The sequence below is a fragment of the Eptesicus fuscus genome, chromosome 20 (genome assembly GCF_027574615.1).
Source record: "Eptesicus fuscus isolate TK198812 chromosome 20, DD_ASM_mEF_20220401, whole genome shotgun sequence".
Taxonomy (NCBI): Eukaryota; Metazoa; Chordata; class Mammalia; order Chiroptera; family Vespertilionidae; genus Eptesicus; species Eptesicus fuscus.
In genome coordinates, this window is record NC_072492.1 from 886,889 (window position 1) to 900,535 (window position 13,647).

Genomic DNA, 13,647 nt, shown 5'->3' on the forward strand with positions numbered 1-13,647 from the left:
GGGAAGCTGAGGATCTAATCAGTGAATTGGAAGACAGACTTGAAAATATCACTCAATTAGAGAACCAAAAAGAAAAAAAAACAATTAAAGAACAGGAGGACATCTTAAGGGAGCTGTGGGACAATGTGAAATGTAACAATATTAGAATAGTAGGTGTGCCAGAAGAGGCAGAAAGGAAGAAATGGAATGAGAAGATGTTTGAAGAAATAATGGTAGAAAACTTCCCTAACCTGGTAAAGGAAAAAGTCACACAAGTTCAGGAGGCACAGAGAACCCCAAACAAGAAGAACCCAAACAGACCCATGCCCAGACACATCATAATTAAAATACCAAAAATTAAAGACAATCTTTTTTTTTCTTGTTTTTAAAGACAATCTTAAAGGCAGCAAGAGAAAAGCAACCTGTTACCTACAAAGGAGTTCCCATAAGGCTGACACCTGATTTCTCATCACACACTCTACAGGCCAGAAAGGAATGACATGAAGTACTACTCAAGGGAATGGAAAGCAAGGATCTGAGACCAAGATTACTATATCCAGCAAGGCTGTCATTCAAAATAGACAGTGAAATAAAGAGCTTCCCAGACCAAAAAAAAAAGGCTAAAGGAGTTCATCACCACCAAGCAAGCATGACAAGAAATGCAAAAGGAATTGCTGAGAAGAAGAAACAGAGAGAGAAAGCTAGCCATACAGGATTAAAACAGCTATAAATAAGTACCTCTCATTAATAACCCTAAGTGTAAATGGATTAAATGTTTCAATCAAAAGGTGTTGGGTAGCTGAATGGATACAAAAACCTGACCCAACTCTATGCTGTCTACAAGAGACCCACCTCAAAACAAAGGACACACAAAGGATGAAAGTGAAGGGATGGAAAAAAATTTTACATGCAAATGGAAAAGAAAAAAAAGCTGGAGTAGCAATACCTATATCTGACAAAATAGACTAAAAGCATCATGCTAAGTGAAATTACCCAGTTGGAGAAAGATAAATATCGTATGATCTCACTCGTTTGTAGAATATAATGAACAACATAAACTGATGAACAAAAATAGAGCGGGGGGAGAATATACTAGAAGTAATCCTGCTATTTACAGATTTTTAATATTTCCTACAATTTTTGTGATATCATACTATACAATTTTTGTGATATCATACAGTTTTGGTAATATTATACTTAAAATCCTTTTATTTTTGAAATATTAATGTTTATTGCATGTGATATTATATGTAAGATCATTTTTCTTGAATAATTGGTGTTTATTGCATGTAACATTTAAAATAGTTTTTCTTGAGATATTAATGTTTATTGCATGTAACATTTAAAATAACAAGGTTTAGAAAACTCTTTAAAAAATGAGCTCATTATCACCACCAGTATTACAAGAAATGTTAAAGGATCTTCTTTAAAAAGAATGGGGGTGGGAAAGAATATAAATCTGACAATAACTACATACCTGTGTATATGGATTAAATGCACCAATCAAAGGACACAGGGTGGCTGACTAGATAAGAAAACAAAACCCATGCACAAGCTGTCTACAAGAGATCCATTTCTGGTTGGAAGACACACAGGGATGGAAAAGACATTTCACGCGCGCGCACACACACACACACACACACACAAAAGCTGGGGTAGCAATTCTTATATCAGACAAAATAGACTTGAAAGAAACCAAAAAGGACATTTCATAATGATAAATGGATCAATCTAACAAGAGGCTATAACCCTTGTAAACATTTACTCATCCAACATAGAGCACCTACATATATAAAGCAAGTATTGACAGACATAAAGGGAGAGGTCAACAACCATATAGTAATTAAAGGGTACTTGACATCATTGACATCAAAGGATAGATCATCCAGAGAGAAAATAAACAAGACAATATAGGCCTTAAATGACACATTAGACTAGATAGATTTAATGGATATTTTTAGAGCATTTCACCCCAAAGCCAAAGAATATACATTTTTTAGAGCTCACATGACAAATTTTCCAAGCTGTTATGCCACAAAATAAGTCTCAATAAATTTAAGAAGATTGAAATCAAGTCAAACATCTTCTCTCATCACAGTGTATGGAACTAGAAATTAGTTACAAGAAGAAAACTGATGCCCTAGCTGGTTTGGCTCAGTGGATAGAGCGTCGGCCTGTGGACTGAAGTGTCCCAGGTTTGATTCTGGTCAAGGGCTTGTATCTTGGTTGCGGGCACATCCCCACTAGGGGGTGTGCAGGAGGCAGCTGATTGATGTTTCTCTCTCATAGATGTTTCTAACTCTCTAACTCTCTATCCCTCTCCCTTCCTCTCTGTAAAAAATCAATAAAATATAAAAAAAGAAGAAGAAAACTGAAAACATACCAAAAAAATGGAGGCCAAATAACATATTACTAAACAATGAATGGGTCAACAATGAGATCAAAAGATGCGGCCGAAACCGGTTTGGCTCAGTGGATAGAGCGTCGGTCTGCGGACTGAAAGGTCCCAGGTTCGATTCCGGTCAAGGGCATGTACATTGGTTGCGGGCACATCCCCAGTGGGAGATGTGCAGGAGGCAGCTGGTCGATGTTTCTCTCTCATCGATGTTTCTAGCTTTCTATCCCTCTCCCTTCCTCTCTGTGAAAAATCAATAAAATATATTAAAAAAAAAAAGATGCCTTGCAAAAGACACAAATGCAAATGATATCACAACAACCTCAGATCTATGGGACATGGCCAAAGAAGTTCTAAGAGAGAAATTCATGCAATATAGGCCTACCTCAAGGAAAAAAAGTCTCAAATAAACAACCTAACCTTACATCTAAAGGAACTAGAAAAATAAATGTAAACAAAAGCCAAAGTGAGTAGAAGGAAGGAAATAATAAAGATCAGAATGGAAACAAATGAAAGAGTCTAAAAAGCAATACGAAAGATTAATGAAACCAAGAGCTGTTTCTTTGAAATGATAAACAAAATTGATAAAACTTTAACCAAGACTCATCAAGAAAAAAGAGAAGGGTCAAAATAAATATAATCACAAATGAAAGAGAAGTAACAACTGACACCACAGAAATAAAAAAAAATAATTTTTAAATACTATGAACAATTATATGCTAACAAATTAAACAATGAAGAAATGAATAATTCCTGGAAGCATACAATCTTCCAAGACTGAGTCAAAAGGAGACAGATTATCTGAACAGATAGATAACTACTAACAAAATTGAATCAGTAACCACAACACTTTCTCTTTTTTTTGTTTTGTTACTCTTCATGCAAAGGTATTGTTTCCAATGATTTTTAGAGAGCATGGAAGCATGGAAGGGGTAGAGAGAGGGAGAGAGAGGGAGAGAGAGAGGAGAGAGAGAGAGAGAGAGAGAGAGAGAGAGAGAGGCATCAATGTGAGAGAGACACATTGATTGGTTGCCTCCTGCACATGCCCTTGGGGATCGAACCTGCAATCCAGTTACATGCCCTTGATGGGAAATCAAACCTGTGTCCCTACAGTGTGTGGTCCAGAACTCTAACCACTGAGAACCACTGGCCAGGGCTATAATCACAACACTTTCAACAGGCAAAAATCCTAAACCAGATAACTTCACAGGTGAATTTTACCAAACATTCATAGAAGAATAAATACCTATCCTTTTCAAACTATTCCAAAAAAATTCAAGAAGAGGGATGGTTTCTAGTCAGGCGTATTGTATGAGGCCATTACCCTGATTCCAAAATCAGATCAACACACGAGGAAGAAGAAGAAAGAAGAAGAAGAAGAAGAAGAAGAGGAGGAGGAGGAGGAGGGAGGAGGAAAATTATAGGCCAATATTCCTGATGAGCATAGATGCAAAAATTCTCAACAAAATGTTAGCAACCAGCCCTAGCTGGTCTGGCTCAGTGGATAGAGCATCGGCTTGCAGACTTAAGGGTCCCAGGTTCGATTCCAGTCAAGGGCACATGCCCAGGTTGGGGGCTTGATCCCCAGTGGGGGGCATGCAGGAGGCAGCCTATCATTGTTATTTCATCATTGATATTTCTATCTCTCTCTCTCCCTTCCTCTCTGAAATCAATAAAAATGTATTTTAAAAATATATATATTAGCAACCAAATTCATAAATATATTTAAAAGATCATACACCATTATCAAGTGGGACTTATTCTTGGGATGCAAGTTTGATTCAATATCTATAAATCATTTAACATGATACATCACATAAACAAAATGAAAAACAAAAAGTATATAATTATATAATTAGATGCAGAAAAAGCATATGACAAAATCTATCACCCATTATGATAAAAATTCTCAGCAAAGTATGAATAGAGGGAACATACCTCAATATAATAAAGGCCATGTATGATAAATCCATAGCTAACAACATACTCCACTATGAAAAGCTAAAAGCATTTTCCTTAGGATCAGGAACAAGACAAAGATGTTCACTTTAGTACTTTTTTTCAGCATACTTTTGGAAGCCTTGGCCAAGCAATCAGACAAGAAAAATAAATAAAAGGCATCCAATAAAATATTATATCCTAGGTTGAAATTTTACCACACATAGTACACAGACACACATACACATAAAGACTATAATATATTTTGAGCTACTAATTTTTCAGAGAAAAAGCAAGAATTATATTTCTCAAAAACGAATTTCTATACTTCATGTATTCTATTATCACAAGTATATAATTTCTCCCAACTTAGTTTGAACTTTTAACTTTTAGAAGCCTCAAATTTTAGGTGGCAAGTTAAATACTTAGCATTTCTCAGATTAGTAATATACCCATATTTCAAGAGATATTTCAAATAAAATACAAGACATTCAATTAATAGATTCAAATCTATTCTTTAGATTTTTCATATGAGGCAAACTCAGACTAATTAATATTTCAGTATCTGTCATTTCAAAATACCTAGATATTTAATATTTTTTCATTTAATTCAGCAAACTCCAAAGTTTTAATTTACCAAAGACTTTGGGAAACTATGTTCTGGTCATTACAGCATTCCAGTTGCTGGCTTTTTATATATATATATATAGATTATGCTTGCTGTATTATGGCTCTTATGTGGAGGTAGTTGTCTTCAATTCCTATTTTGTTGAGTGTTTTTTATCATGAAAGGGTGTCAAATGCTTTTTCTGCATCAATTAAGATGACCATGTGGGGGTTTTCTTTGTTTTGTTGATGGGGCGTAGTACATGGACAGATTTTGTATGTTGAACCACCTTGCATTCCAGTAATAAATCCCGCTTGGTCATGGGGTACAGTTCTTTTGAATATGCTGCTGAATTCTGATTGCTCATATTTTATTAAGAATTTTTGCATCAATGTTCATAAGGGATATTGGCCTGTCCTTTTCTTTGGTCATAGTGTCTTTTCTGGCTTTAGTTAGGGTTATGCTGACCTCAGAGAATAAGTCAGAAAGTGTTCCCTCCTCTTCAATTTTTTGGAAAAGTTCGAGAAGGATTGGTATTAAATGTTTGGTAGAATTCACCAGTGAAGCCATCAGCTCCAGGGCCTTTCTTGGAAGATTTTTGGTTACTGATTCAATCTCCTTACTAGTTATAGGTCTATTTAATTTGTCTATTTCTTCACGATTTAATCTTGGTAGGTTTTATGTTTCCAGGAATTTGTCCCTTTCATCTAGCTTATCCAATTTGTTGGCATGTAATTGCTCACAGTACTCCCTTATGATCCTTTTTATTTCTTTAGAATAGGTAGTAATGTCCCCACTTTCATTTCTGAGTTTAGTCATTTGAGTTGTCTTTCTTTTTTAGTCCATCTAGCTAAAGTTTTGTCCATTTTGTTGATCTTTTTGAAGAACCAACTTTTCATTTCATTGATTTTTCTCTGTTGTTTTTGTTCTCTATTCTGTTTATCTCTGCTCTAATCTTTTTAAATCTATGGGCTAGAGTGAAGGAAAAGGGTGTAGGAAAACAGCTTGATCTTTCTTTTTTTTAATATTTTTATTTTTATTGATTTCAAAGAGAAAGGGAGAGGGAGAGAAACATCAAAGATGAGAGAGAATAATTTATTGGCTGCCTCCTGCACGCCCCCCACTGGGGATCAAGCCCACAACCCAGGCATGTGCCCCTGACCGGAATCAAACCCAGGACCCTTCCGTCTGCAGGCCGACGCTCTATCCACTGAGCCAAACCAGCCAGGGCAGCTTGCTCTTTCTTATCGTTCATGTCTCATCTGCCCTAGATGTGATCTGCCTTCCCTCACCTTCCAGTACAACATTGCACTGCTCGCTCAGTGCTGTCTTGGCCTATTCATAGTGAATATTTTCACTTAACTTGTTTATTTATTTATTTAATCCTCACAAATAATATGTTTTCATTGATTTTGAGAAAGAGAGAGAGAAACGTAGAGGGAGGAAAAAACATAGACTGGTTGCCTCCCATATGCACTCTGACTGGGGATCAAACCCACAAGCTTTTGGTGTACGGGACAATACTCCAAACAACTGAGTCACCTGGCCATGTCTAAATTGTTTATTCCTTATATTCTTCACAAGATGGTAAGTTTTCAAGAGAGCAGAGAACTGTATTTCTAGCCCCTAGAATAATACCAAGAATACAGTAGGTACTTGATAATATTGAGTGAAGGAATTAAATGACAGGAGAAAGGAGAGAGGCAAGATATAAAGAGTGGTCTACATAAAAAAGGACAGGAATCCTATATAATAAAAGCCTAATATGCTAAGTGTCCGGTCGACCAGTCAGCCATTCAACCAATCAAAGCGTAATATGCTAATGATATGCTAAGGCCACTCAACCACTCACTATGACGTGCATTGACCACCAGGGGGCAGACAATCGACCAGCTGCTATGACATGCACGACCACCAGGGTGCAGACAGTCAACTGGTCGACCAGTCGCTATGATGTGCACTGACCACCAGGGGGTAGATGCTCCAACCAGTAGGTTAGCTTGCTGCTGGGGTCCAGTTGATCGGGACTGAGCAAGATGGGCTGGACATGCCCTGGAGCCCTCCCGCGTTCTCTCCCCTGCTGGCCAACCTCCAGCATCTCTCCCCAGCCCCGATCATGCACCGGTGGGGTCCCTCAGCCTGGCCTGCGCCCTCTCGCAACCTGGGACCCCTTGGGGGATGTTGGAGAGCCAGTTTTGGCCCAATCCCACAGGCCAGGCTGAGGGACTCCACTAGTACACGAATTTGTGCACCGGGTCTCTAGTACAGAATAAGCTATTGTCTCAGATGTCACCCAGGCACCAATCCCTCAACTGTCCTAGAAATAATTTTTTAATGTGCTCTAATTTTTTTTTCTGCTGACTTTGGGTTTAGTTTGTCTTTGTTTTCTAGTTCCTTAGATGGTAAAGTTAAATTGTTGATTTGAGATTTTTCTTTTTTTAAATATAATTGTGTGTGTGTGTATATATATATATATATATATATATATATATATATATATATTCTACATAATAAAAGCATAATATGCAAATCGACCGAACAATGGAACAGTCGGTAGGGGGTGGGTCTGGTGAGCAGGTGGCACCAGGCCAGCCAAGGCACATGCCAGTGGGCAGAGGGAGGGGATGGTGATCAGGGGGCGGCAGCAACCAGCGGCGGCAGAGGGGCGATCCATCAGTCGGACATCCCCTTAGGGCTCCTGGACTGCAAGAGGACACAGGCCAGGCTGAGGGATCCCCCCGAGTGTACGAGTTTTCATGCACCAGGCCTCTAGTACACACACACACACACACACACACACACACACACACACACACAATTTCACCCTCAGTACTTTCACTATGTCCCATAGTTTTGGTTTGTTGTGTTTTCATTTTCATTTATCTCTAAGTCTTTTCTAATTTCCCTTATGATTTTTCTTTGATCCATAAAATGTGTTGCATAATTTCCACTATTGTGTGTCTTATTTATTCCTAACTTCATGTTGTCAGAGAAAATACTTTGTGTATCTCTTTTCAAAGCTACTGAGATTTAATTTGTGACCTAACATATGGTCTATCCTGGAAAATGTCCCATGTGTACTGGAAAAGAATGTGTATGCTGCTACTGTTGGGTGGAATGTCTGTATGTGTCTGTTAGATCTAGTTCATTTAAGTTAAGCTCCCTATTTTCTTTCTCATCTTCTGCCTGCTTCTTCTATCCATTGTTGTGAGTGGGGTACTAAAGTCGGCAATTATTATTGTAGAACTGTTTCTCTTTCAATTCTGTCAGTTTTTGCTTCATAATATATTTTGACTAGAGGCCCAGTGGACGAAATTCATGCATGGGTAGGGTCCCTAGGCCTGGCCAGTGATCAGGGATGATCGGGACCTTCTGGCTGCCAGCTAGGGCCTTCCTTCCCCGGCTGCCAGCTGCCGGCTGGGGCCTCCCTTCATTCTGCACCGCCCCCTGGTGGTCAGTGCATGTCATAGCAAGCAATCGGCCTCCTGGTCAAACTCCTGTGGGACAATTTGCATATTAGGCATATATATATATGGTCTGTCTTTAGGTGCATAAATATTTATAACTGTTTTATCTTCTTGCTATATTTGGTCCTTCTTTGTCTCTTGTGACCTTTTTTTTATTTTAAGTCTACTTTATCTGATATTAGTATGATCACTTCTGCTTCCTTTTGGTGACTATTTCTAAAGAATATCTTTCTCCATCCTTTCACTTTCAACCTATTTGTGCCTTTGGATATCTTGTCGATGGTATTTTGTTAGATCATTATGCCAGTCTCTGTCTTTTAATTGAAGAGTTTAATACATTTACATTTAAGGTGATTATTGGTCAGAAGGGACAAGCTTCTGCTGTGTTTTGTTTTCTATATGCTATATACCTTTTTTGTCACCTATTTTCTGTACTCCTGTCTTTTTTGTTAATTTTTTTGTAGTAAAATGTTTTAATTTCCTTTTGTATATATTCTATAGCTATTTTCTTTGTGGTTACCATAAGAATTACATTTAACATCCTAAAACTATAATATCTAATTTGAATTTCTAGCAGCTTACCTTCAATAACAAAAACTTTATAGCTCCATCCCTACCCCTTTTGTTTGTTTTTCTCACATAAAAGTTCTTAGTTTATTAATCTCATGAAAAATCTGCACAATCACCCCAGATCAAGTCACTGAAGAATCTTTACTCAGTCTGTTGTCCCATCTCCAACTCACTTTGCCAGCACCAACGTTGGCCATTGAAGTCCCCCTGGACTCCTTCATTCTGTTTTTTAGTTCCTTTCTGTTTTCTTGAGGTCTTCTTCCCATACAGGTCATGTCTTGCAAGTCTATGCTTGGGTTCATTTTTCTTTGCATAATCCAAGGGATCATAAATCATGCCAAAACCAGTTGTCTTGCCACCACCAAAATGGGTTCTGAGTCCAAACACAGATGACATCTGGAGTGGTCTTATATACCTGGGCTAGTTTTCCCTAAATTTCTATCTTGGGTACTGTTGCCTTTCCAGGGTGAAGGACATCAATGCCCATTTGTTTCCGCTGAAGTAGTCTGTTGGTCATGAACGTCCTAGTCCAGATAGTTACTGTGTCATTCATGATATGAGTTTCATCCCCTTTTGGTTGTTGATGTCACAAAATTACATCTTTCCACAGTGAACCCACAAACATAAACTAATTCTTCTAAATGCATTAGTCTCCTAAATTATGTAGAAAACAAAACTTGCAGTTACAAATCAAAGTTATAGTAATATTAGCTTTTACATTACTGATTTTTTCTTTGTTTCTTAAATTGTAGAAAAAAAGTACAGTTATAAACTACTGTTACAATAATACTAGCTTATGTAATTGCCTATGCATCTACTTTCATTTAGATCTTTATATGTCTACATGGCTTTGAGACACTGTCAAGGTGAATGAATTATTTCACCATGCAGTACTCCGTGAGCAGTTCTTGCTGGTATGTCTAGTGGTCATGAACTACCTCACTTTTTATCTGGTAAAGTCCTGACTTCTCCCTCACTATAAAGGACAGTTTTGCTGGATATACAAGTCTTGGCTGAATTTTGTTGTTTTGTTTTAGTACTCTGAATATATTAGCCCAGTCTTCTGGTCTCCAAAGTTTCTGATGAGAAATCTGAAGACAATCTTATTGAGGATTCCCTGTATGTAATAATTCATCTCTCTTCCTGCTTTCAAGACTTGCTCTCTTTTGAAAGTTTGATTATGTTTCTTGGTGTGGGTCCTTTAAAATTTTAATTGGAGTTTGGTGAGTTTCATGTATGTTTATATTTATATTTTTCATCAAATTTAATAAGTTTTCAGCCACTTCTTCAAATATTCTCTTCCTCTTCCTTTTTCTAGGACTTCCATATGTATATTGGTCCTTTGGATTGTGTTCCATGGGTCTTTTAAGCTCTATTAGTTTTTCTTCAATCTTTTTTCTCTCTGTTCCTCAGCCTTGAAAATTTCAATAGTTTTATCTTCAAGTTCACTGATTCTTTTAATTGTTCAAATCCGCCTTTCAATCCTAGTAAATTTTTCATTGTAGTTTTCAGATCTAGAATTTCTTCTTGATTTTTTTTTTTTTTTGGTCTGATATTTTCATTTTGTTCACACATTCTTTTCTTGACTTTCTCCACATCTTCCTTTAGTTCTTGAATGTTAAGACAATTGTTTTAGATCTTTGTCTAATATATTTGTCATTAAGTCTTTTTCTTTTTTTTTTTTATTGAGGTATTATATGTGTACATATCTTACCATTACCCCCCCCACCCCACACCCACACATGCCCTCCCCCCCCCAGAGTTTTGCGTCCATTGTTTATGCTTATATGCATGCATACAAGTCCTTCGTTTGATTTCATAACTCCCCCACCTCTCCCTAACTTTCCCCCTGTAATTTGAAAGTCTGTTTGATGCTTTACTGTCTCTGTATCTATCTTTTTGTTCATCACTTTATAATGATCTTTACTATCCCTAAATGAGTGAGATCATGTGGTATTTTTCTTTCATTGACTGGCTTATTTCACTTAGCATAATGTTCTCCAATTCCATCCAGAAGTCTTTTTCTTAATGGACCATATGAATGGGGCCACATGTTCCTATTTCTTTGTATGCCTTGTGATTTTTAAAACACATCTAGTAATGTGTTAACTGAAAATCAGATACTCCTCCCCGAAGTTTTGTTGCTTTTTCTTATTTTCACTGTTGTCAGCTGTCTCTTTGTCAAGACTAGGCCAGAGTTGTAAACTTGTTTTTCTCATAGGCCATTAAGTCTCCTGCTAGTCACTTCAGCTAGAGGAGGGGCTTGCAACAAGGGGAGAAGTGCAACAACAATGGCTGCCAACCTCTTTGCCTGTACCTTTGTGATCAAAAGCAGCAATCAGTGATGGAAGCACAGATCCCTGATAGTTAGGACAGGGTCCCTTTTACCATCCTAGCTCCCACACTGTGTGAAAGCTGCGGAACACTGCCTGCTATGCAGCTGGGGGTAGGAGACGGGTAGCTGCTAGTGTGCCAAGAGCTGAAATTGACCAAAATTAACCAGTTTACCAGTCTTTCCCTGGAAGTTGTAAGCCTTTAACAGATTCAAGTTCCAAAATAATTATATCATTACTGGTGTTATTTTAACCATATTTTCTGTGATTGATCCCAAGAAAACGTTAGTTATGAAACCATGTGGAATAAAGGAGAAGCAAGAGAGAGCCAAGATGGCGGCGGAGTTGAACGGCTGATCGGTTGCCTCACATGGCAGTTTTGGAAATACAACTAAAAGATGGACTGGTGAGCGCAGCGACTCCTGCTCACATCTCCCCAGGCCGGGCGGCTGCTCCTCTCAGTCAGCACCTCAGCCGGGGCCATGGGCTCTTCGGCGGCCGCGGCAGCTGCTGTGGCGGCGGCCGCGGACTCGGCGCAGTGGCTCTCGGTGAAGGAAGAGACCATCTTTCTGCAGGAGGGGCTCATCCGCGTCACCAACCTGGCCGAGCTGCCCAGTGAGATCCTCGGGGCCCCGGAGGCCACCGACACCGACTTGGAGGATTCTTAGGATTTCCCGTCTTACATTCAAGTCCTTTAGCCATTTTGAGAGAGGAGAACCAAGAAGACGGCAAAGTTAAACAAATGAACTGCGCCGCGCACAGCAATTTCAAAAATACAACTGGAGGACAGAGCGTCTGCCACCCAGAACCACAGGAGAGCTGGCTGAATGGTGGATTGACAACTAAGAGGGAAGAGGAAAGAGCAAACGCGGAGGGGCGAGGTGCGGAGGCGCGTGGGTCGGGCTGGTGGCGGGGGAAGGGATGTGCGGCTTTTTTTTCCAACCCTAGGGGAGATTAGCTCCCCATCACCCTGAAATCCAGCTTCTGGGGACTCGAGGGAGACCCAGACGCTTGCAGGGAGAGGCTGGACTCTCGGCCTTCGTGTTGGAGAGTGGGAGTAACTTCCTTGCGGAGGTGCGCCCAGCAATCAGTGTTTGCTGCGCTGGAGTGCGGAACGAGGGGGCTTAGAAACGTGGAAGGCAGAAAAAGCAGACTTGCAGCCATTGTGGTTCGCCACGCCATGGCCTGGTGGCGCCCTGAGACCCCACCCCGCCCTGAAACCCGCCCCGCCCTGGGACCCGCCCCGCACGTTTTGCAGGCCCACCCGGGCTCCAAGCAGCGGCTTTTGCATGTAGCAGCTTGACCAGATGAACTGTGGTTCTTGACCAGATGAACTGCGGTTCTAGTTGGACTGCTCCAGGGCCGCTCAGGCAGGAGGAGGAAACTGCAGTTTTTGCTGTAACTCCTGCTGAGTGGCGTCAGACAGTAGCTGACCTACACTCCATTGGAGACCCAGAAACGAGGGCATCTAGTGGTCGGTGTGAGATGACACCAGATTTCAACCACTCGCATAAGGGACACATTCAAGAGGCAGACTCAGTGAGCACCAAAGCCTTGCTGCAACAAGACCCGGCCCATAAACGTGTCTCCTGCACAGCAACTCTTCCTTTATAGACACAGAGGGTCCTCACGACCAACTGGCCTGGAGGACAATTCCTCCCAGTGACACCAACAACAATCAAGACTTAACTACACAAAGGAGGACCAAGATGGAGGCATAGGGCGGATGCCTGAGTGTTGCCTACCACAACAATTTTGAGACTACGACGGGAGAGCAGAGCAGACACCATCCAGAACCACTGGAGGGCTGGCTGAGCAGATGGCTCTACAACTAGAATAAAAGTGAGGGGTACGCGGGATGATGCTGATGCCGGTGACCCAAAGACCACACTTTAAGAACTACGGCTCAGGCGACACAATGGCGGCCTGGAACGTGCTCGGCGCAGTTCCCCCGGCGGTCTCCGGCTGAGGGGACGGCTCCACTGGCTGCCGAGCACGGACAGACGAGCCCCTGGGAGACATGGGGTGGGAGACTCCACGCTTGCTGACCTCCGAGTCCTTCAAGAATCTCAACGCCCCGGAAGCGGCCAGGTGCGCACGCTCGGCGACTGGCCACCGCTGCAGACCCAAGGGCCGACACAGTGACCCTGGACCAGCCCGCTACCGTGCACCGGGCACACCGGAGCTTCGCCGAGCCCGCCGCCCAACGAGTTCTGCAGCAGCCGCCCTGGAGCTCTGAGAAAATGGCCAAAGGAATTGCTGAGAGGGAATTGACCAACAGGAATTGGGATCAAGAAGACGAAGCCCCACTGGGTCCTGGGTCCGGGTGAGGCCGCGCGCCCCTGGGTCCAGGTGAGG

General features: G+C 40.8%; 1 pseudogene; it reads right to left on the reverse strand.

The window, feature by feature from the left end:
* Positions 1-8,869: 8,869 nt before the first annotated feature.
* LOC114227961 (40S ribosomal protein S24-like) lies at positions 8,870-9,631 on the reverse strand (annotated as a pseudogene).
* Positions 9,632-13,647: the final 4,016 nt, after the last annotated feature.